Here is a 27,217-nt window from a genome sequence, read left to right on the forward strand (position 1 = left end):
CAATCTTTAGACTTGAAAGCTCGATATATAGATTAAATAATGTACTTTATTGAGAGGTTACATATTAAACAATTTTTCACTTTTATGTTTGTTGAAAGTTGAGTTTTGTATACAAAAGAAATAGTAGAGATTTTATTTTGTGCATGTACATGTGAAAGAGAAATATTGTTGTAATTTGTGAGGAGTGTTCATATGAAATGTCATAATTGAACATATGGATTTTAGTGAATATATTGAGTTGATAAATCTTAAATGTATAATATTTATTTAGTTAATGTAATTGTATTGTTGGAATACAAAGCAGAAAATGAGAATATCGATTGGGGTATTTAATTTGAAAAAAAAAAAAAATACATATACTTGACACATTAAAAATGTCAAAAAGTTATCATATATGATATGTAATCAATGTCAAGCATCAATCAACTTGACATACCATCAATGTCAAGTGTATTATCTTTCTTGATTCGAAAATTGTATCAAGGAACATTTGTCTTGACGTTTTTCTAGAGTCAAGTTATCACACTAATTGACACTCGAATACTCGATGCTTTTATATGGGTCAAGTATATCCTTTACTTGACATTGAAAAAACTTCAAGTAATCCAATTTCTGTAGTAGTGATCAACCATCCATCTATGCGATAGACTTCATATCTCTCCCACTTGCTTGGTCGTTGTAAACGATCATCGTTTCCTCCTCCCCTTTACCAAATCCATCAGAGCCCACACCTCCTGGATTCTCACTCCGAGAATACCGAGGCTACCGAGTGATGGTGTCATCCTTTCTTCATGTTCGTAAGAAGTCAGTGGTAGACGACAGCGAGATTTGGTGGACGATAAACTTGACGATCTCAGCGACAGCGAGAGTTGCTGACTTAACGAGAGCGAGATTTAAAGAGAAGAAGAGTTCTTTAACTAGTATGTCTCTCGTTCCTTTGTTGTTTATGTTTGAAAAACATGCCGTAATTTGTTATTAAATGCATAACTTGTCTGTTTGATTGTGAATGCGTTATTTCTGTCACAATGAATATGGAACGATCTTGCTTCTGCTCATAGGTACTCTTTCATAAGAGTTCCTTCAGTTATGTTCTCAACTCCTCACTCGGTCATGTTTCAAAATTTGTAGGCCTATTATGTAGGCGATTCGGGCACTCTTACCTGTATAAATCAAAGAACAATCTCTCATAGACAGAAGTCCATAACTCACTCGGGATTGAGATTGAGTTACCTACAGTCATCCTATGAAATATTAATCTTTTCAATCAACAGTGTTTTGGTGAAAGATTAATTATTCTGTGGTCTAGTCTTATACAAATTCTTTTGTATATGATACATCCACTCATATGTCTATTACATGAATGACATGAATCAAATCGTTCGTAACGCTTACAATACTTGTAATATTTACAAAGTGAGTCATATCTAAAGTATTACCAGGATAAAGTACCCAACCTTATCTATATACTTTTGGCCTTTTAGGTTAATACTTGAACACATCCAACTGTATGTCTATCACATACCGTTCAAGTTGCATTAAATAACCATGGATCATAGTTTATGGGAATAAGTTATGCAAGACTAATAAATGAATGAAATACCTCTTTATTTTATTAATAAATAATAGTGTACAAGATTACAAACTACGAAATTTAGGACATAAATCCCAAAAATATGATACCCTCAATCGTATATTTCCACATGAACAATTCGAATTGAATCATTTATAACACTTTAAAGTAGGTCGTATCCATACTGTCACTAGGATACAACACCAAAACTTATCCATATAGCCCTTTAGGTTATTTCATGAATATAACTCACCCGTATGTCAACTACATACTTTTCTAGATTACAGTAATAGCCTTGAATTTTTACTCAAAGGATAATATAATATTTCAAATAGAATAATGAAATAATTTATAAAATAATACATTAATTACTAGTTCCTAGAGCACAAATCCCACTAGTAGGTTTTGTCAATATGAAATTTAATTTAAAGTGAAAAATAGAAATATAGTTTTACCAAATATAATTGGGAGAAATATGGAGATTTATCGATATGAAACTCGAGCTAGAAACACCTTATTTTATTTCGTTTCCATTTTCATTTCTTTCTTTTTGAATCCAAGAGAAATTTTTCATATTTCGAATCTTTTTGCGATGAGCTCTATTTACTTTTTTTCTTGTATTCTCGTCTCTTTACCAGGCATAATTCAGTGAATCATAAGCGGATAAGAAGAAGGAAAGGCCAAATACTCGGACAATTCCCTTTACCATGCCATGATTTAGCGAAGCATGAATTGGTACAAAGAAGGAAAGGCTAAAGACTCCAATGATTATGTATGTTAGATAAAAAAATAAGGTACAAATAGTTTGATCTTATTTTTATAAAAATATAAAACTAAAAATGTCATCAAAATTTGTTTTGGTTTTTTAAGAATAGAAAACAAAAGCACAATTATCAACTTGTTTTTTTTTTCCAGTTTTTAAAAAAATAGAAAACCAAAAATAGGAAATACAAAATCAAGAAGCAAATTATTATCAAAAGGAGGCCTAAATATTTAAAATTCAAACCATATCCATTTATGCATCTTATTTTTCTTTTCCTATTTATTTCATCATATAAAAATCCATTTAATTAACTGATTCAACACTTGTGTTGCCTCAACTTTTATCAGATAATTGGTAATAAAAAAAATAACTTGCAATTTAAAGTCATATAATTTCAATTGACTTACAGTTAAATAGTTATGAAATATAAATAAAATGACAACTAAAACATGTGTATTTTTTCATTGGAAAATATGTGTATATTGGTCTTGAAAAATATGTGGTTATCCACCTAAATTGCACCCATATTTAGGGATGATCAACTTAAATCCAAAAACCGAAATATCGATCGAAATCGAAATTGGTGGTCGGTTTTATCCATTGTATGGTTGGTAGTCCATTTTTCATTATGAAAATTTGAAAAACCAACTTTCAACTTAGGAGCCAGAAAGAGGGCTCGACTAATCACTCGACCAATGTACTTTTAACTATAAAAAATACCCTATGAGGTGCAAGGCTAAAAAAAGAAGTTAATGTTAATAGGAAACTAAACATGTTTTTTACTTTCATAGTGGATGAACCTCGTTCAATCATCTCCATGCCAGCGATTCTGTTTAATACAGCCGATGCTTCCTCCTCCTTGAACCGATCCTTGATCTACAACGCATCCATTTCTCAAAAGTTTTAATAATGATTTCCATCCGTTTAATCCACACTCTGCTCATGTTGACGCTCACCATAATCGACGAGTTTGATTCGAAGGACCAAGACGAACAACAACTCTCTTTATTTTCGTTGATAGTCACCCTAGATTACTCCATGACAAACGTTTCTATTTTTCTTCTTATTTCTTCTATTCTCACCTCTTTTTTCTCCCCTCTCTAGTGTTTTTTTCCCTCTTCAAATCAAAGTTCTCATTCTTTTCGGCTCATCCATGCTCTCCAATGCGCTGCCTGTGACACAATGGAGTCAACGCCACAACAAAACCAACCAAAAGAAATCGACCGCCCATGTGGTTGGCCATTTAGAATCCCTATTCACTCAAAACCTGCCGGAAACTAACTGACGAAAACCGTCGTATAGGTGGTCGGTGGTAGTTTTCGCTAAAAATCAATATCAACCGACCTATGATCACCCTTATTAATATTTTTGTAGCACACCTACTTACTCATATCCATCCAATGTTTGTCACATGTAAACTCTTCTTTCTTCTGTTTTTTTTTCCTAGAACTTTTATGTTGATAGATGGTGTGAGCTACAACAATAAGTGTAATCTAGGATGCACTTAAGTATATTTTTTTGTCATTAGAGTAAATCACAACAAGTATTATTATTTTACCAATAGTTGAAGATAAATTTTCAAATTTAAACCTTAAAATTGGGGAAATGCCCCTTACTTAAAGAGTAGACCAAACAATTATTCATAGCTATGTTTAGATAGTCTTTTAACACTGATGAATAATTGTTTTATATCGAATTCTCTATTTTTCTTCTATGTGTTTTTTTCTAAAAGACAAATTTTCATTTGATATAGAGGTCTGTTAGGTAATTATTTGACTTTTCATATAATTACTTTTAAAAATTAAACTTATAAACACTACTTCCACGTAAGTCCCCCTTTAGGTTATAAATTTTCACCAAAATTTTCATAATCTAAACTAAACTTTAAGAATTAAAAAAGTAGTTTCCAAAAACTTATTTTGTTTTCAGAATTTAACTAAGAATTAAAGTATTTCTTTTTTAAAATGTAAATAAGCATAAATTTTAAAAACATAGAACTAAACATACAATAATTACCAGCTTAAATCTTTGACCAAACAAGAGAATGATTAAATGATACACTTCGGGAAATTTATAAATGATGAGGAAATTTTATCATTAAGCAAACATAGAATGAGGTTGAAGAAAGTTGATAGTCTTAAAAACTTAGGAAAAATGAGTTTGTGAAATGCACAAATATAGCAAATAAAAAACAAATACACCAAAGCAACAACTGCCTTCTCCAAATTTGTACAATGGACTTTCTCTCTTCTCTACATAAAATCCTATTTAAGACACCGAGATTAAGGTATAAAAGATTTAAAAAATCTAAAACAAATAAATATATAGAAGAAGAAAAGATGTAGAAAAAAAATAAATCGTTAAAGGGAAAATAATATAAAATATAGAAGAGGAAAAAAAAATTGGTTTTACTAAAAGTTATTATAAATATCATAAAAATGGATGTCTAATGCTTGGTGTTCTAAAAGCCATGTGTCATTTTACTTAAATAATCATACGAAAAAATATTGTTGGAAGCAAAGTTGTGTAGCCAAGAAGAATTGTTGCATCTTCTGAAATGATTGATTTTGAAGTGTTGGAAAGAGTTGAGTTGCTATCCAATAGGTTTGAGACCGATCTTGGCAAGATTTTTGTAAGTTTGGAAGTGAGTATTAATAGTTCTTTGATATCCATTGAAGTATTGGTCTAATAATTGAGTTATTTTCAATTTTTTATGTTCAATTCAAAGATTTCAACAGATTGGAGCCATTGTCTAGCAAAGTTAACGATGATTCGACATTTTGATAGGTATTGAGGCCTTGAAACTCTTTTGGAATTGTTACATAGTTGCTTGAATTTTCGTTTTGTAACCATTATTATTGAACTTTTCGTAGGTTAGATTACTTTGTTGTAGTTTTGAAGTGGCATTCGAATCAAGCCACACTTTGGGTAATTTATTTGGACATGAACAATTTGGATTGAATCATTTATAACAGTTTAAAGTAGGTCGTATCCATACTTTCACTAGGATACAACACCAAAACTTATCCATATAGCCCTTTAGGTTATTTCATGAATATAACTCACCTGTATGTCAACTACATACTTTTCAAGATTACACTAATAGCCTTGAATTTTTACTCAATGGATAATATAATATTTCAAATAGAATAATGAAATAATTTATAAAATAATACATTAATTACGAGATCCTAGAGCACAAATCCCACTAGTACGTTTTATCAATATGAAATTTAATTTAAAGTGAAAAATAGAAATATAATTTTATCAAATATAATTTGGAGAAATATGGAGATTTATCAATATGAAACTCGATCTAGAAATACCTTATTTAATTTCGTTTCCATTTTTCATTTCTTTCTTGTTGAATCCAAGGGATACTTCTCATATTTTGAATCTTTTTGCGATGAGCTCTATTTGCTATTTTTTTGTTCTCTCATCTCTTTACGAGCCATAATTCAGTGAAACATAAGTGAACAAGAAGAAGGAAAGGCCAACCACTCGGACAATTCTCTTTACCACGCCATGGTTTAGCGAAGCATGAGTGGGCACAAAGAAGGAAAGGCTAAAGACTCCAATGATCATGTATGTTAGATAAAACAAAATAAGGTAAAAATCATTTGATTTTATTTTTATTAAAAATATAAAACTAAAAATGTCATCAAAATTTGTTTTTGTTTTTTAAGAATAGAAAACAAATGCACAATTATCAACTTGTTTTTTTTTGGTTTTTAAAAAAATAGAAAACCAAAAACAAAAAATAAAAAATATCGAAGCAAATGATTATCAAAGGAGTCCTAAATATTTAGAATTCAAACCATATCCATCTATCTTATTTTCTCTTTTTTATCTATTTCATCATATAACAATGACATTCAATTAATTGATTCAACACATGTTTTGCATCAACTTTTATTAGATAATTGGTAATAAACAAAGTAACTTGCAATTTAAAGTCATGTAATTTTTAAACAATTAACTTACAGTAAAATAGTTAGGAAATATAAATACAACGGCAACTAAAACATGTGTATTTTTTCATAGGAAAAGTCTTGAAAAATATGTGGTTATCCACCTAACTGCACCCATATTTTCGGATGATCAACTTAAATCCAAACACTGAAATATCAATCGAAAGCGACATTGGTGGTCGGTTTTATCCATTGTATGGTTGGTAGTCGATTTTTCATTATGAAAATTTGAAAACCCAACTGTCAAGCGGTTAAGAGCCAGAAAGAGGGCTCGACTAACCGATCGACCATTGTACTTTTAACTATAAAAAAAAAAAAAAATCCCTATGAAGTGCAAGGCTAAAAAAAAGAAGTTATGTTAATAGGAAACTCAACATTTTTTTACTTTCTTTTCATCTCTTTTCCCTCCATTTCCTTTTCTTCTTTATAAAACACAACCCCAACCATTTCCTTTTCATTAGGGAGTTTTAAAAAATTCGTTCATAGTGGATGAACCTCGTTAAAACATCTTCATGCTAGATGATTCCGTCTGATACAGCTGATGCTTCCTCCTCCTTGAACCGATCCTTGCTCTAAAACGCATCCATTTCTCAAAAGTTTTAGTATCGATTTCCATCGGTTTAATCCACACTCTGCTCATGTTGACGCTCACCATCATCGACGAGTCCAATTTGAAGGAACAAGACGAACCACAACTCTCTTTGTTTTCGTTGATAGTCACCCTAGATAGCTCCATGAGGAACGTTTCTATTTTTCTTCTCATTTCTTCTATTCTCTCTTCTATTTTCCTCCCCTCTCTAGTCTTTTTTTCTTCTTCAAATCAAAGTTCTCATTCTTTTCGGCTCATCCATGCTCTCCAATTCGCTGTCTATGATGCGATGGAGTCGAACGCCATAACAAAAGCAATCAACTGCCCATGTTGTTGGCCATATAGCATCCCTATTCACTCAAAACCTACTGGAAACTGACTGAAAAACCCGACATATTGGTGGTCAATGGTAGTTTTTGCTGAAAATCAATACCGATCATATTAAAGTGGAAAAATTGAAGATATTTGGAAAGGGAAAGAAATATTCATTCCCCCATATTTTATTCTTTCATTAGCAACATTTTTATACATCATCAATAATGTAAAAAGACTAAAAGGGGCATAACTAAAAAAAAACTTATTAACAGAAAATGTAACTAATGCATAACTAACCAATTTTACATCTAATATCCCCCTTCAAGTTGGACCATATAAGTTGATGATACCCAACTTGCACAAAATGGAGAAATGGGCTAAAGTAGGTAGAGCTTTTGTAAAAATATCATCTAGTTGGCTTTTAGATGTAATTGGTAAGAGTTTGAAGGATCCATCAACAACTTTATCTCTGATAAAATGACAATCAAGTTCTATATGCTTGGTTCTTTCATGAAGAGCTGGATTAGTGACAAGATATATGGCTACTTGATTATCACAGAAAATGGTAGATGGTTGCACAACAGGTAAACACAGATCCTTGAGTAAGCACGTCAACCAGACAATTTCACAAGCTGTGGAGGCAAGTGCTCTATACTCTGCTTCGTCGGAAGAACAAGATACAATACTTTGCTTTTTAGATTTCCATGATATAAGAGTGTCGACCCAAAAAATACAAAAGCCGGAAGTGGATTTTCTTGTATCAATACAAGATGCCTAGTCAGAATCTAAAAAAGACTTTAAATGAAAATTCTTTGTTGGGGATATCATAATTCCTTATCCTAGTGAAGACATCAAGTATTTTAACAAGTGGTGAGCTGCTGCAAGGTGTGTTTTGCAAGAGGAAGCTACAAACTGACTAAGTTTGTTAATCGCAAACACTATATCCAGCCTTATGATAGTTAAGTAAAGAAGTTCGCCAACCAATCTTCTATAAGGAGATGGATCTTTTAACAAATCATCATCTGATTTCTTCAACTTGACAGTAGGCTCCATAGAGTCATAAACTGGTTTAGCACTTAACAGACCAGCCTCTTCCAATAATTGAAGTGTATAGTGCCTCTGAGAAATAGATATACCTCTATGTGATCTTGCTAACTCGAGACCTAAGAAATATTTGAGAGATCCAAGGTCTTTTAGCTTAAAACAGTTGTGCCACAAGGTCTTTAGTTGACTGATTTATTGTGAATTTGCTCCTGTGAGGATTATATCATCAACATAGACAAGGAGGGCAATGAATGAGTTATCTTGACCAGGAACAAACAACGAATAATCAGCTTCCGATTGAGTGAAGCCTAACTTAATCAAAACATCAAAGAATTTTGCAAACCACTGTCGTGAGGCTTTCTTCATACCGTATATGGATTTCTTGAGTTTGCATACAAACTTGCCATTTAGATTAGAAAAACCCAGAGGCTCGTAGCCGAGGGGGAGATCCATGTATACCTCCTTAAACAAATCACCATGGAAGAATGCATTATTAACATCTAATTGGATGAGGTTCCAATTATGAGAGACAACCATAGTAAGGAGAACTCGGATAGTGACTAGCTTTGCAACAGCGGAAAAAGTCTCAATAAAATCCAATCCCTCTTGTTGAGTATAGCCCTTGCAACTAGCCATGCCTTGTATCTCTCCACTATTCCATCAGCTTTATGTTTGATCTTATAGACCCATTTTCAACAGATTGTATGTTTTGTTGGAGGCAGAAGCGTAACATTCCAAGTATGATTGTCTTCCATGGCCTGAATCTCAAGTCGCATACCTTCCTTCCAATGATCAAAAGGGAGAGCTTGGTGATAAAATTGAGGCTCTTAATTAGAAGACACAGCCAAGGAAAAGGTTCGAAAATTTGGGGAGAGGCTTTCATATGATAAAGCATATGATATGGGATAACGAGAGACGGAAGAAGGCAAAGGAGTTGAGTGAATAAGGCTACAATGGTAGTCTTGGAGATAAGAGGGGGGCTTAGAAAGTCGAGTGGATTTTCTTGGTTCAAAGGTAGGAACAGATGCATTGGGTTAGGAGAGCAGGCTGTGTGATGGGGGTAGATGTACTTTGTTTAGAAACAGGGGTGAAGGATGGATTAGACTGTAGGATGACAAGGCTAGAAGGCGGTACAGTGGATAAAAAAGATGATTTATTTGGAGCTGACGGGGCTATAGGGCTAGATAAAAATGGGTAAGCTTTTAAAAATAGGACTGTCGACTGAATGGTCATTGCGTGAAGAAAAATTAGTAGGATTAGAGGCATCGGTAGGTGTGCTGGATAAAGGGGCCTACTCATTGACTGTTGAACAATATATGGGTTGAGGGGAGAAATGGACATCAACTGATTTGGGTAAAACAAGGTCATGAAGAAAAAACGGTTGATCATTTTTGGAAGTAACTTTATGAAAAGAAAAAATTGATTCATGGAAGACAACATCTCGAGATACGAAGAACTTATTATTTTCAATATTAAACAACTTATAAGCCTTCATACCAGGTGGATATCCAACAAAAACAACAGGTGTGGCACGTGGGTTGAACTTTGTTATGCCATTTTTTAAAGTAAATGTAAAACATAAGCATCCGAAGGTTTTGAGAGAATAGTCAGTTGCCTTGCCATGTAAAAGCTCATATGGAGTCTTCCAGTTTAAAAGAGGTGATGGAGTACGGTTGATGAGAAAAACTTATGTTAAGATACATTCACTCCAAAAATGCAAAGGAACTCGAGAGTGGAGGAAAAGGGCTCGAGCAACATTCATTATGTGCTGATGTTTTCTCTCAAGAACAAAGATTTTCTCTGGTCTTCCCACACAAGAAAATTGATGAATAACACCCTTCTGAAGAAAAAATTCAGTAAAACATAATTCTGGGGTATTGTCTGAACGAAATTTTTTGATTTTCTTGTTATATTTAGTTTCTATATAAGCAAAAAAGTGTGGGATGATACAGAGGACATTAGATTTCTTTTTCATAAAAAACACCCAAGTATATCTACTATGAGCATCAACCAAGGTAAGAAAGTATTTATAACCAGCATAAGAACGTGTAGAAATAGGTCCCCAAACATCAGCATTTATAGTATCAAAAAGAGTAGATGCTCTATGATTATGTGATCAAAAGCTAATCTCATTTGTTTTGCTAGTGGACAGATTTCACAAGGATGTGAGTGATGCAATGAAGAAGAATCAAGCGACAAAATGTTCTTTAAAGCTGATAAACAAGAGAGAGAAGGATGGCCAAGCCTAGAATGCCATAGCTCAAACAAAGGTTGTGAGACATCACGGACAATGGAAGAAGCGTGCACAAAATCAACAGCTTCATATGGATTCTCCAAAAGATACAGACCATTATGTAGTTTACCCGTGCCAATCATCCTCACAGTGGATTTGGCCTGAATATCAAAATATTCATTTGAAAATTGAACAAATAGAGAATTATCGGACATGAGAGCATTGATAGATAACAAATTATATTGAAATTCTAGTACAAAGAGCACATGATGAAGAGTTATGGACCCACAGAGGACAAGTGAGCCAGCAAAGTGAACCGATATGTGTGTTTTGTTAGGCAAAAGAATAGAACTAGCAAAAGGCTTCAAATCAGCAAGGATATGTTTTTGAAAACATATATGTGCGGAAGCACCTGAGTCAACAATCCAGTCACCAAAAGAATATTGGAAGAATATGTACCTGCTACATGATTAATAGCATCATTGTCAACCTTAACAGCTGCTAGTTTGGACTGAAGCATGGTGAGTATATTGTGACACTAAGTAAGTGTTTCATTGTCGAGGTTGACAGAAGATGTAGGTGTTGTTTGAGTAGTGTCAACGACTGGACTTGAAGCAGAAGAGGCAACATTAGGGACCTTATGAACTTGATTGTTTGTTATGTTTCTTGGCTTATAACTAGGTGGATAACCATGTAATTTATAGCACTTGTCAATGGTGTGACCAGAAATATGACAATATGTGCATACGTGCCTATTCTTGTTCTGTTTGGATGAATTATTTGGGTTATGGTTTGGTTGTGATTGTCGGTTGTTTTCTAGCTTGTGAACAGCTAAGGTGACAGAAGTGGAAGGATGGGCAGAGGCTGAGATATGCTGTTCTTGTTGAACAATTAAAGAACAGGCCTTATTTATTGGTGGAGGAGGATCCATAAGAAGTATTTGGGAACGACCAACTAACCAATTTTACATCTAATAGACCGACCTATGATTCACCCTTACTCATATTTTTGCAACGCACCTACTTACTCATATCCATCCAATATTTGTCACATGTAAACTCTTCTTTCTTCTTCTTCTTTTTTTTCCTAGAACTTTTATGTGTATAGATGGTGTGAGCTACAACAATAAGTGCAGTCTAGGAGGCACTTAAGTATATTTTTTTGTCATTAGAGTAAATCACAACAGATATTATTATTTTACCAATAGTTGAAGATAAATTTTCAAATTTAAACCTTAAAATTTTGGAAATGTCCCTTACTTAAAAGAGTAGACCAAACAATTATTCATAGCTATGTTTGGATAGTCTTTTAACACTGATGAATAATTGTTTTATATCGAATTCTCTATTTTTCTTCTATGTGTTTTTTTTCCTAAAAAAACAAATTTTCATTTGATATAGAGTTCTGTTTGGTAATTATTTGACTTTTCATATAATTACTTTAAAAAATTAAACTTATAAACACTACTTCCACGTAAGTCCCCCTTTAGGTTATCAATTTTCACCAAAATTTTCATAATCTAAACAAAACTTTAAGAACTAAAAAAGTAGTTTTCAAAAGGGGGACTTACGTGGAAGTAGTGTTTATAAGTTTAATTTTTTAAACTTATAAACACTACTTAAATTAATTTATTTTTAGAATTTAACTAAGAATTAAAGTATTTCTTTTTTAAAATGTAAATAAGCATAAATTTTAAAAATATAAAACTAAACATACAATCATTACCGACTTAAATCATTGACCAAACAAGAGAATGATTAAATGATACACAAAATCGGGAAATTTATAAATGATGAGGAAATTTTATCATTAAGCAAACATAGAATGAGGTTGAAGAAAGTTTATATTCTTACAAACTTAGGAAAAATGAGTTTGTGAAATGCACAAATATAGCAAATAAAAAACAAATACACCAAAGCAACAACTGCCTTCTCCAAATTTGTACAATGGACTTTCTCTCTTCTCTACATAAAATCCTATTTAAAACCTAATCCCTCAACATCTCACAATTCATATGAATTATTTATCTTTGGTGTTTTGAATTATTTAATTTTTACTTCCTATATTTGAATGACTTTAAGATGTGGTCCTTTCTTTTTCATGTACTTGTTCCTCTTCATCATGTCTTCTCCCACAACCCTCATGGCAGCTCCAAGAAACATCCTCCCTTTAGGACCCACAACATTGACTAACAATGCATTACCATTCATTCAACAATCATCTCAACAACTAACTACGCCCGAGGCTCGAACTTCTCGTCGCTCGGACACTCTTCAAATTGCTAAGGGAAAGCAGGAACAAACGGCAACAGTGGATCAATCAACGCTTGAAAGTTGCATGCCAAAAGGACCCATTAGATGGTCCTCACCCAATCTAAAACGTAATAATGTGCAATGCTAAAACTCTTGTATAGAGTTCCATGCATGGTGGCCAATTACAACTTATATGTTACCAAACGAAACGAAAGAATTGAAAATTTGATGTGATATTTTAAGTCATGTTTCGTAACTATTTAAGTTTCATTTGCAAATCATTTAATTTTTTGTTTTTATTTTTGAAAATTAAGTCTATGGATACTATTTCATCTCTAAATTTCTTTCTTTGTTATCTATTTTTACCAATGATTTTAAAAACCAAGCTAAATAAATTAATCATTGATTTTGTACATTTGACATTTGAAGAAATCTACACACATTTGCAAATCAATGTACGGATGATTTTCAAAGCTAATCGTGATGAAAAGTCTAAATAAATTAACTTATGAAATTTATGAGTTGAAGTGATTGAAATGATAAGTTCCATAGAATATTGGGCGAACAAAATCTAGAGTAAGGTGTAAAATTGATACATTTATAAAAGTTAGAGTTTAAATTGATACAATTATTAGTTTAAGATTTTAATTGATACAAGTCCAAAAATTATAGGTAAAAATTGATATTTGCATTAAGTTTTAAAACTTCTAACATTTAAGACATTGAGATTAAGGTATAAAAGATTTAAAAAATCTAAAACAAATAAATATATAGAAGACGGAAAGATGTAGAAAAAAATAAATCGTTAAAGGGAAAAGAATATAAATAATAGGAGATGAAAAAAAAATTGTTTTACTAAAAGTTATTATAAATATCATAAAAATAGATTCCTAATGTTTGGTGTCCTAAAAGTCATTTGCCATTTTACTTAAATAACCATATGAAAAAATATTGTTGGAAGCAAAGTTGTGTAGCCATAAAGAATTGTAGCATCTTCTTTATTGATTGATTTTGAAGTGTTGGAAAGAGTTGAGTTTCTGTCCAATAGGTTTGAGACCGATCTTGGCAAGGTTTTGGTAAGTTTGGAAGTTAGTATTAATAGTTCTTTGATACCCATTGAAGTATTGGTCTAATAATTGAGTTATTTTCAATTTTTGATGTTCAATTCAAAGATTTCAACGGATTGGAGCCACTGTCCAGCAAAGTTGACGATGTTTCAACATTTTGATAGGTATTGAGGTCTTGAAACTCTTTTGAAATTGTTACATAGTTGCTGGAATTTTCGTTTCATAACCATTATTATTGAACTTTCCGTAGGTTAGATTACTTTGTTGTAGTTTATAAGTGGCATTCGAATCAAGCCACACTTTGGGTAATTTATTTGGAGTTAATTGGTTATTTTGGTGAATGAATTTTTGAAATTTTTTTTTATTGATTGTAGATAAGATTGGGCTTCCAATGTTCTCTATTTTTTGTGAACGTTGTGAAAGTTGGGGAAAGGTAGATCTTCATTCTTCTATTTTAAATTTTAGCATATGTTTGATTTGTTGATAATCTTCTTCTTCTTTGTTATATTTTCTCAAATCTCTCCCATCTTCGTTTGTTTTGTAGCAAAAGGTAAATGTTAGGTTGAATATGGTCAAAAGAGAATGAATGAAATCCCAGTAAGTCCATAACTATTTAAGTTGTAGATTTTTTTAAGTTTCGAGTATGATATTTTTCCATTGCATAAAGTAAGCCAATCATGTACATTTTTCCTTGTGTGTGACTTTTTGTCGTTGTTATTTCTTAACACTTATTTATATATTTTGAAATTTGATCTTATCGCCCTTTATTGTATTTTGCTGGTTGACCTGCTTAAACATGGCTTGTCTGACCCTTAGTTCTCAATCTTTAGACTTGAAAGCTCGATATATAGATTAAATAATGTACTTTATTGAGAGGTTACTTATTAAACAATTTTTCACTTTTATGTTTGTTGAAAGTTGAGTTTTGTATACAAAAGCAATAGTTGAGATTTTATTTTGTGCGTGTACATGTGAAAGAGAAATATTGTTGTAATTTGTGAGGAGTGTTCATATGAAAAGTCATAGTTGAACATATGGATTTTAGTGAATATATTGAGTTGATAGATCTTAAATGTATAATATTTATTTAGTTAATGTAATTGTATTGTTGGAATACAAAGCAGAAAATGAGAATATCGATTGGGGTATTTAATTTGAAAAAAAAAAAAAAAGACATATACTTGACACATAAAAAATATCAAAAAGTTATCATATATGATATGTAATCAATGTCAAGCATCAATCAACTTGACATACCATCAATGTCAAGTGTATTATCTTTCTTGATTCGAAAATTGTATCAAGGAACATTTGACTTGACGTTTTTCCAGAGTCAAGTTATCACACTATAATTGACACTCGAATACTCGATGCTTTTATAAGGGTCAAGTATGCCCTTTACTTGACATTGAAAAAACGTCAAGTAATCCAATTTCTGTAGTAGTGATCAACCATCCATCTATACGATAGACTTCATATCTCTCCCACTTGCTTGGTCGTTGTAAATGATCATCGTTTCCTCCTCCCCTTTACCAAATCCAACAGAGCCCACACCTCCTGGATTCTCACTCCGAGAATACCGAGGCTACCGAGTGATGGTGTCATCCTTTCTTCATGTTCGTAAGAAGTCGGTGGTAGACGACAGCGAGATTTGGTGGACAATAAACTTGACGATCTCAGCGACAGCGAGAGTTGCTGACTTGACGAGAGCGAGATTTAGAAGAGTTCTTTAACTAGTATGTCTCTCGTTCCTTTGTTGTTTATGTTTGAAAAACATGCCGTAATTTGTTATTAAATGCATAACTTGTCTGTTTGATTGTGAATGCGTTATTTCTATCACAATGAATATGGAACGATCTTGCTTCTGCTCATAGGTACTCTTTCATAAGAGTTTCTTCAGTTATGTTCCCAACTCCTCACTCGGTCATGTTTTAAAAATTGTAGGCATATTGTGTAGGCGATTCGGGCACTCTTACCTGTATAAATCAAAGGACAATCTCTCATAGATAGAAGTCCATAACTCATTCGGGATTGAGATTGAGTTACCTACAGTTATCCTATGAAATATTAATCTTTTCAATCAACGGTGTTTTGGTGAAAGATTAATTATTCTGTGGTCTAGTCTTATACAAATTCTTTTGTATATGATACATCCACTCACATGTCTATTACATGAATGACATGAATCAAATCGTTCGTAACACTTACAATACTTGTAATATTTACAAAGTGAGTCATATCTAAAGTATTACCAGGATAAAGTACCCAACCTTATCTATATGCTTTTGGCCTTTTAGGTTAATACTTGAACACATCCAACTGTATGTCTATCACATACCGTTCAAGTTGCATTAAATAACCATGGATCATAGTTTATGGGAATAAGTTATGCAAGACTAATAAATGAATGAAATACCTCTTTATTTTATTAATAAATAATAGTGAACAAGATTACAAACTATGAAATTTAGGACATAAATCCCAAAAATATGATACCCTCAATCGTATATTTCCACATGAACAATTCGAATTGAATCATTTATAACAGTTTAAAGTAGGTCGTATCCATACTGTCACTAGGATACAACACCAAAACTTATCCATATAGCCCTTAGGTTATTTCATGAATATAACTCACCCGTATGTCAACTACATACTTTTCTAGATTACACTAATAGCCTTGATTTTTTACTCAATGGATAATATAATATTTCAAATAGAATAATGAAATAATTTATAAAATAATACATTAATTACTAGATCCTAGAGCACAAATCCCACTAGTACGTTTTATCAATATGAAATTTAATTTAAAGTGAAAAATAGAAATATAGTTTTACCAAATATAATTGGGAGAAATATGGAGATTTATCGATATGAAACTCGAGCTAGAAACACCTTATTTTATTTCGTTTCCATTTTCATTTCTTTCTTTTTGAATCCAAGAGAAATTTCTCATATTTCGAATCTTTTTGCGATGAGCTCTATTTACTATTTTTCTTGTACTCTCGTCTCTTTACCAGGCATAATTCAGTGAATCATAAGCGGATAAGAAGAAGGAAAAGCCAAATACTCAGACAATTCCCTTTACCATGCCATGATTTAGCGAAGCATAAATGGGTACAAAGAAGGAAATGCTAAAGACTCCAATGATTATGTATGTTAGATAAAAAAAATAAGGTAAAAATAGTTTGATTTTATTTTTATAAAAATATAAAACTAAAAATGTCATCAAAATTTGTTTTGGTTTTTTAAGAATAGAAAACAAAAGCACAATTATCAACTTGTTTTTTTTTTTTCCAGTTTTTAAAAAAATAGAAAACCAAAAATAGGAAATACAAAATCAAGAAGTAAATTATTATCAAAAGGAGGCCTAAATATTTAAAATTCAAACCATATCCATTTATGTATCTTATTTTTCTTTTACTATTTATTTCATCATATAAAAATCCATTTAATTAACTGATTCAATACTTGTGTTGCCTCAACTTTTATCAGATAATTGGTAATAAGACTAATCATCACTTCCCCATACCCGGAGTAGTACTCTATAAAGCTGTTGTTGTTGCTTATTTGTTTCTAGCCTACTACAATCTTTCTTTCTTTATTCACACTCACAAAAACTCTTTACGAAAACCTTTTCTCCAAACCCATTTTCTAAAACCGTTTTCCCTAAAACGGGGGTGGAGGTTGCGAGAGGCACTCAGTGTGCCATCGGCAGTCCGTATTCGAGTTGGCTGACTTGTTCGTGAGCGAGAACAATTCGGAAAAATCGCTAAGAGAAGCTTCTGAAAGAGCGATTGTGACAGTTGGTATCAGAGCCAAGTCGGCTCACAGAGGGAAAGATCAGTGATCATGTCGGCGACGAAGAACCTGAACAAGTCCCATGTGGATAGGTTGGTAGAGATGGAAGAGCAAATTCTCTACCTGAGAGAGGTCTTGGATAATATCCGTTTCCTAGAGACTCGGCTACAAGAATTTGCTGAGAAAGCTGATGGAATTGATGCGGTAGTGGGCCGCCTAGACAGATTACCCGTCAGAGAATTGATGATGAGGGTAGAGACTCTCGAGACCAAAACAACATGGTCCGACAGCTTTGAACGTGGCGATAGCTCATCGGGCTCTGTTGCCCATATAGAGGAGCACGTCGAAGAGCTGGACGGCTCCCAAAAAGCAATACTTCAGATGGTAACCGATTTGTCTAAAGACTTTTGGTTGGCCCTTGACGTTGTCAGAGCCGAGATAGCGGATGTGAGCGTAAGGGTGAATCTCACCATCCGATCGGTAGGGAACCAAGCCCTATCTGGGGGAGCAATGGCAGTAAGCAGAATAAAAATCCCAGAACCGAAACCCTTCTGTGGGGTGCGGAAAGAAAAAGCCCTGGAAAACTTTATCTTCGACTTTGAGCAATACTTCAAGGTGACGAACACAGTGACTGAAGAGTCGAAAGTCATACTAGCAACGATGCATCTGGCTGAAGACGTAAAACTATGGTGGAGATCACGATTTACAGACGTACAGGAAGGACGATGCACTATTGATACTTGGGATAGATTGAAACAAGAACTTCGCTCGCAGTTCTTCCCTGAAAATGTCGAGATCTTGGCTCGACGAAAACTACGAGAGCTGAAGCAAATAGATAACATCAGGGACTACGTAAAATAGTTTGCAGGACTCATGTTGGACATACGAGATATGTCCGAGAAAGACAAGGTCTTTTGCTTTGTCGAAGGGTTGAAACCGTGGGCGAAATCAAAATTATATGAACAGAGAGTACAGGATCTCCCCTCTCTGAACGGCTATACGACCTTACCACTGACTCGCAAGATGTGAGGAAGCAGTCAACTTCCTCAAATAGGGGAAACAGAAATAGTCGTTCCAGTCCTCCCAGACCTGGGGGAGGAGACAAGAACACGGAGGGGACCGTAAACCATCCCAACCGAGATCAGGAAACAACTGGTGGGGGCCGCCGCAACAGCATAACAATTACAATCGCCCCCTGTCTTGTTTCATATGTAGAGGGCCACACAGGGCAGGCGAATGTCCAAATTGGACCGCGTTCAATGCTTTTCAAGCCACATTAGCCTCTAGCTCCGAAGACAAGGCTGAACTGAAGGAGACAGTAATCGAGCCAGCTGTAGAAATTGAGAATCCCAGGATGAGGGCATTGAAATTCTTATCTGCGCTCTAGAAGAAAATGGGAAAGGTGACAGAGTCACTAGAGAGAGGACTCATGTATGTGGACGCTTGGGTCAACCAAAGATCGGCCAGAAGCACTATGGTCGACTCTGGGGCCACCCATAACTTCATGACTAAAATGGAAGCCCGCTGCTTGAACTTGACCTGGGAAAGAGATGCAGGGAAGATGAAAGCTGTGAATTCTGTAGCCCTACCGATTACGGTGATAGCGAAGAGAACTCTAGTGAAGTTAGGAGACTGGAAGGGTCTCGTGGACTTCGTGATTTTCAAGATGGATGATTTCGACGTGGTATTGGGGATGGAGTTCCTACTTGAACATAAAGTTATACCAATGGCCCTCGCCAAATGTCTAGTCATTACCGGATCTGCACCCACCGTAGTTCAAGCCAGTATCAAGCAGCCAAATGGGGTGAGAATGATCACAGCCCTCCAATTGAAGAGAGGCCTGGCCCACGAAGAACCCACGTTCATGGCCATTTCGATAGAATCAGTTGAAACCACCGAAGAGGAGATCCCCCAAGATGTTCTATTTGTCTTGGAAGAGTATCGAGATGTCATGCCTAAAAGCTTGCCTAAGTCCTTACCCCCACGAAGGGGGATTGACCATGAGATTGAGTTGTTACCAGAGACAAAGTCGCCCGCCAAGAATGCATATCGGATGGCCTCGCCAGAATTGGCCGAGCTCCAAAAAAATTTAGACGAATTGTTAGATGCAGGATTTATCAGACCGAAAAAGGCCCCTTATGGAGCCCCAGTACTGTTTCAGAAGAAGGATGGGAGCCTCCAGTTGTGCATCGACTATCAAGCCTTGAAGAAGCTCACAGTCCGCAACAAATATCCGCTTCCTATCATTACTGACTTATTTCATCGGCTTCACGGTGCTAAGTATTTCTCGAAGCTGGACCTGCGGTCGGGATATTATCAGGTCTGAATTGCTGAAGGAGACAAACCTAAGACGACCTGTGTCACGAGATATGAAGCCTTCGAATTCCTCGTGATGCCCTTTGGCCCCACTAATGCTCCAGCAACTTTCTGTACCATAATGAACCAAGTGTTTCACGAATACCTCGACAAATTCGTCGTAGTGTATCTCGATGACATTGTGATCTATAGTGCCTCGCTGGAGGACCTCGACATCACGTCCAACTAGTCTTTGAAAAGCTGAGGAAAAATCAATTGTATGTAAAGAGAGAGAAGTGCACCTTTCCCCAAGAACGCATAAATTTCCTCGGCCACGTGATTGAGTGTGGTCGGATTGGTATGGAAGAGGGCAAGGTGGCCGCAATCAGAGTCTGGAGGGTACCATCATCCGTGACCGAACTACGATCCTTCCTCGGACTAGCCAACTACTATAGGCGGTTCGTAGAAGGATTCTCAACAAGAACAGGGCCATTAACCGAACTGCTGAAGAAAGATAGCCAATAGAGCTGGACTCCTGAATGTCAAGCCGCCTTTGAGGGCTTGAAGAAAGTGATGATGGAGGGGCCGGTCCTCGGAATTGCCGACGTGACCAAGCCATTTGAACTAGAGACTGATGCTTCTGACTTCACGTTGGGCGGTGTCCTCCCGCCCTCCTCCAAGATGGACACCCCACACGTATGAGAGTAGGAAACTAAATGATGCCGAACGGAGGTATGCCGCCTCCGAGAAAGAGATGTTAGCAGTAGTTCACTGCTTGAGAGCCTGAAGACAGTGTCTCTTTGGGGCCAAGTTCGTGGTCAAGACCGACAACAACTCCATTTGCCACTTCTTCAACCAACCGAAGTTGTCGTCGAAACAGGCACGGTGGCAGGAGTGTCTAGCGGAGTTCGACTTCCAATTCAAACATAGATCAAGGAAAAGTAACCAAGCGGACGATGCTCTTAGCCGAAAGAGCGAACATGCAGCCCTGTGCACGTTTGCCCGCCTACAAGCAAGTACGTTGAGTGCAACAGTACGAGAAACTATCAAAACTCACTTGACAAATGACACAGCGGTGCAGGCCATCATACAGTTGGCCAAAGAGGGGAAGACAAGCCAGTTTTGGGTGGAAGACAATCTACTATACACCAAGGGCAATCGCCTCTACATCCCCAGATCCATGGAGTTACGAAGGTCGCTGATGAAGGAGTGTCATGACACACCGTGGATAGGACATAATGGTTGGCAGAGGACTTATGCCCTCCTGAAACAAGGCTACTACTGGCCAAGCCTTCGAGACGATGTCATGCAATTTACCAAGACTTACCTTGTCTGCCAACAAGACAAGGTCGAAAGGGCGAAATTAGCGGGTCTGCTGGAACCCTTACCTGTGCCCTCTAGACCATGGGAGAGCGTGTCTCTCGGCTTCATCACCCATTTGCCCAAGGTGGGAGAGTTCGAATCGATCCTTGTTATCATCGCCCGGTTCTCAAAATATGCCACTTTCATCCCAACGCCGAAAATGTGCACAACCGTGATGACTGCCCAGTTGTTCTTCAAACACATCGTGAAATTATGGGGCATCCCCACGAGCATTGTTAGCGATCGGGACGGAAGATTCACTGGGACATTTTCAACAGAATTGTTCAAAATATTGGGGTCAACACTGAAAATCTCCTCTAGCTATCATCCTCAAACTTACGGCCAGACGGAACGCTTCAATAGTATGCTCGAGGAATATCTGCGTCACTTTATCGACATTAAGCAGAAGAACTGGGTCCAGTTGTTAGATGTGGCTCAGTTCAGCTTCAATAGCCAGTAGAGTTCGGCAACCGGAAAAACGCCCTTCAAAGTGGTGTGCGGTAGACAGCCACTCATGCCACACTTGGTGGACCACCATTATGCAAGAAAAAGTCCTCAGGCACATAACTTCACTAAAGAGTGGAGCAAAACCTCTGAGATAGCTCGCGCCTACCTAGAAAGAGCATTAAGAAAGATGAAGAAGTGGGCTGATAAGAAGCGGAGGGCCCTCGAGTTTCATGCTGAGGACAAGGTCCTGATCAAACTACGACAGGAACAGTTTCGTTTTCGAGGCCAGAGAGACCAACGGCTAGTAAGAAAATATGAAGGTCCAGTGGAGGTAATTGAGAAGGTCGGGAGAACCTCATATAAGGTTCAGTTACCCTTATGGATGAAGATTCATCCTGTCATCCATGTGAGTATCCTAAAGCCCTATCATCCCGATCCCGAGGATGAACAACGAAACATGCTAAGGCGCCCACTGGTCACGATGAAGAATTCCGTTGAGAAAGAAGTTGCACAAATCCTGAATAAACGTACGCGCCGTATTGGAAGACCCAGATGAGAACTGACAGAGTTCTTAGTGAAATGGAAGGATCTCCCCGACGAAGAGATCAGTTGGGAGCAGGCCGAAGATTTGAAGAATGCAGCTCCAGCCATCGCAGATTTTGAACAAGGTCGGTTGACGGGTACGTCAACCAATTAAGTGGGGGAGAATGTCACGATCATGCTTGTCCAAAGCCTGCTGCCCATGGCCGCATGCCCGATCCAACCCCTTCTAGCATACTTTCATATCATGTGTTGTATTAGCTTAGTTAGCTTGCTTTCTTTACATTTTCATTGTAAGTGACCACTCGCCCTTTTGCATATGCAAGGGTGCCAGTTGGTTTTTTGTTCAGAATGCACTATATGGGGATAAGACTAATCATCACTTCTCCATACCCGAAGTAGTACTCTATAAAGCTGTTGTTGTCGCTTATTGCTTTCTAGCCTACTACAATCTTTCTTTCTTTATTCACACTCACAAAAACTTCTTACGAAAACCTTTTCTCCAAACCCATTTTCTAAAACCGTTTTCCCTAAAACGGGGGTGGAGGTTGCGAGAGGCACTCGGTGTGCCACCGGCAGTCCGTATTCGAGTTGGCTAACTTATTCGTGAGCGGGAACAAGTGTCGCACAATCACTAAGAGAAGCTTCCGAAAGAGCGATTGTGACATGCTGCCTGTGACACAATGGAGTCCAATGCCACAACAAAACCAACCAAAAGAAATCGACTGCCCATGTGGTTGGCCATTTAGCATCCCTACTCACTCAAAATCTGCCGGAAACTGACTGAAGAAAATCATCGTATTGGTGGTCGGTGGTAGTTTTTGCTGAAAATGAATATCGACCGACCTATGAACACCCTTATTCATATTTTTTTAGCACACCTACTTACTCATATCCATCCAATGTTTATCACATGTAAACTCTTCTTTCTTCTCTTTTTTTTTCCTATAACTTTTATGTTGATAGATGGTGTAAGCTACAACAATAAGTGTAGTCTAGGATGCACTTTAGTATATTTTTTTGTCATTAGAGTAAATCACAACAAGTATTGTTATTTTACCAATAGTTGAATAAAATTTTCAAATTTAAACCTTAAAATTGGGGAAATGCCCCTTACTTAAAGAGTAGACCAAAAAATTATTCATAGCTATGTTTAGATAGTCTTTTAACACTGATGAATAATTGTTTTATATCGAATTCTCTATTTTTCTTCTATGTGTTCTTTTTCTAAAAAATAAATTTTCATTTGATATAGAGGCCTGTTAGGTAATTATTTGACTTTTCATATAATTACTTTTAAAAATTAAACTTATAAACACTACTTCCACGTAAGTCCCCCTTTATGTTATAAATTTTCACCAAAATTTTCATAATCTAAACTAAACTTTAAGAACTAAAAAAGTAGTTTCCAAAAACTTATTTTGTTTTTAGAATTTAACTAAGAATTAAAGTATTTCTTTTTTAAAATGTAAATAAGCATAAATTTTAAAAACATAGAACTAAACATACAATCATTACCGGCTTAAATCCTTGACCAAACAAGAGAATGATTAAATGATTCACAAAATCGGAAAATTTATAAATGATGAGGAAATTTTATCATTAAGCAAACATAGAATGAAGTTGAAGAAAGTTGATATTCTTAAAAACTTAGGAAAAATGAGTTTGTGAAATGCACAAATATAGCAAATAAAAAACAAATACACCAAAGCAACAAATGCCTTCTTCAAATTTGTACAATGGGATTTCTCTCTTCTCTACATAAAATCCTATTTAAGACACCGAGATTAAGGTATAAAAGATTTAAAAATCTAAAACAAATAAATAAATAGAAGACGGAAAGATGTAGAAAAAAAATAAATCGTTAAAGGGAAAATAATATAAAATATAGAAGAAGAAGAAAAAAATTGGGTTTACTAAAAGTTATTATAAATATCATAAAAATAGATGTCTAATGCTTGGTGTCCTAAAAGCCATATGTCATTTTACTTAAATAATCATATGAAAAAATATTGTTGGAAGCAAAGTTGTGTAGCCAAGAAGAATTCTTGCATCTTTTGTAATGATTGATTTTGAAGTGTTGGAAAGAGTTGAGTTGCTATCCAATAGGTTTGAGACCGATCTTGGCAAGATTTTTGTAAGTTTGGAAGTTAGTATTAATAGTTCTTTGATATCCATCGAAGTATTGGTCTAATAATTGAGTTATTTTCAATTTTTGATGTTCAATTCAAAGATTTCAACGGATTGGAGCCATTGTCTAGCAAAGTTAACGATGTTTCGACATTTTGATAGGTATTGAGGCCTTGAAACTCTTTTGGAATTGTTACATATTTGCTGGAATTTTCGTTTTGTAACCATTATTATTGAACTTTTCGTAGGTTAGATTACTTTGTTATAGTTTTGAAGTGGCATTCGAATCAAGCCACACTTTGGGTAATTTATTTGGACATGAACAATTTGGATTGAATCATTTATAACAGTTTAAAGTAGGTCGTATCCATACTGTCACTAGGATACAACACCAAAACTTATCCATATAGCCCTTTAGGTTATTTCATGAATATAACTCACCGCATGTCAACTACGTACTGTTCAAGATTACACTAATAGCCTTGAATTTTTACTCAATGAATAATATAATATTTCAAATAGAATAATGAAATAATTTATAAAACAATACATTAATTACGAGATCCTAGAGAACAAATCCCACTAGTGCGTTTTATCAATATGAAATTTAATTTAAATTGAAAAATAGAAATATAATTTTACCAAATATAATTGGAAGAAATATGGAGATTTATCAATATGAAACTCGTTCTAGAAACACCTTATTTCATTTCATTTCCATTTTCATTTCTTTCTTCTTGAATCCTAAGGAAATTTCTCATCTTTTGAATCTTTTTGCGATGAGTTCTATTTACTATTTTTTTGTACTCTCATGTCTTTACCAGCCATAATTCAAGTGAAACATAAGCGGACAAGAAGAAGGAAAGGCCAAACATTTGGACAATTCTCTTTACCATGCCATGATTTAGCAAAGCATGAGTGGGCACAAAGAAGGAAAGGCTAAAGACTCCAATGATTATGTATGTTAGATAAAAAAAAATAAGGTAACAATAGTTTGATTTTATTTCTATAAAAATATAAAACTAAAAATGTCATCAAATTTTTTTTTGGTTTTTTAAGAGTAGAAAACAAAAGCACAACTATCAACTTGTTTTTTTTTTTTCAGTTTTTTTTAAAAATAGAAAACTAAAAACAAAAAACAAAAAAGCGAGAAGCAAATGATTATCAAAGAAGGCCTAAATATTTAAAATTCAAACCATATCCATCTATGTATCTTATTTTCTCTTTCTATCTATTTCATCATATAACAATCACATTTAATTAATTGATTCAACACTTCTTTTGCATCAACTTTTATCAGATAATTTGTAATAAACAAAATAACTTGCAATTTAAAGTCATAATTTTTAAACAATTAAGTTACAGTAAAATAGGTAGGAAATATAAATGAAATGGCAACTAAAACATGTGTATTTTTTCATAGGAAAATATGTGTATATTGGTCTTGAAAAATATGTAGTTATCTACCTAAACTGCACCCATATTTAAGGATGATCAACTTAAATCCAAAAATTGAAATATCAATCGAAACCGACATTGGTGGTCAGTTTTATCCATTGTAAGGTTGGTAGTGGACTTTTCATTATGAAAATTTGAAAAACCAACTGTCAAGCGGTTAGGAGCCAGAAAGAGAGCTCGGCTAACCAATCGACCACTGTACTTTTAACAAAAAAAAAAAATCCCTATGAAGTGCAAGGCTAAAAAAAGAAGTTATGTTAATAGGCAACTCAACATTTTTTTTTTTACTTTCATAGTGGTTGAACCTCATTAAATCATCTCCATGCTAGCTGATTTCGTCTGATACAGCTGATCGTTCCTCCTCCTTGAACCGATCCTTGCTCTATAGCGCATCCATTTCTAAAAAGTTTTAATATCGATTTCGGTTTAGTCCACAGCTCACCATCATCGATGAGTCCGATTCAAAGAAACAAGACGAACAACTTTGTTTTCGTTGATTGTCATTCTAGATAGCTCCATGACGAACTTTTCTATTTTTCTTCTTATTTCTTCTATTCTCTCCTCTTTTTCTCTCTCTCTGCTTGTCTTTTTTTTCCTCTTCAAATCAAAGTTCTCATTCTTTTCGGCTTGTCCATGCTCTCCAATGCGCAGCCTGTGATGCGATGGAGTCCAACGCCACAACAAAACCAACCAAAAGCGATCGACCGCCCATGTGGTTGGCCATTTAGTATCCTTATTCACTCAAAACTTGCAGGAAACTGACTGACGAAAATCGACGTATTGGTGGTCGGTGGTAGTTTTTGCTAAAAATCAATATCGACCGACCTATGATCACCCTTATTCATATTTTTGTAGCATACCTACTTACTCATATCCATCCAATGTTTGTCACATGTAAACTCTTCTTTCTTCTCTTTTTTTTTCCTATAACTTTTGTGTTGATAGATGGTGTGAGTTACAACAATAAGTGCAGTCTAGGATGCACTTTAGTATATTTTTTTGTCATTAGAGTAAATCACAACAAGTATTATTATTTTACCAATAGATGAAGATAAATTTTCAAATTTAAACCTTAAAATTGGGGAAATGCCCCTTACTTAAAGAGTAGACCAAACAATTATTCATAGCTATGTTTAGATAGTCTTTTAACACTAATGAATAATTGTTTTATATCGAATTCTCTATTTTTCTTCTATGTGTTTTTATCTTAAAAACAAATTTTCATTTGATATAGAGTTCTGTTGGGTAATTATTTGACTTTTCATATAATTACTTTTAAAAATTAAATTTATAAATACTACTTTCACGTCAGTCCCCTTTTGGTTATCAATTTTCACCAAAATTTTCATAATTCGAACTAATCTTTGAGAACTAAAA

This window comes from Benincasa hispida, chromosome 3 (assembly GCF_027475165.1).
Source record: "Benincasa hispida cultivar pf3 chromosome 3, pf3_genome.v1.1, whole genome shotgun sequence".
NCBI lineage: Eukaryota > Viridiplantae > Streptophyta > Magnoliopsida > Cucurbitales > Cucurbitaceae > Benincasa > Benincasa hispida.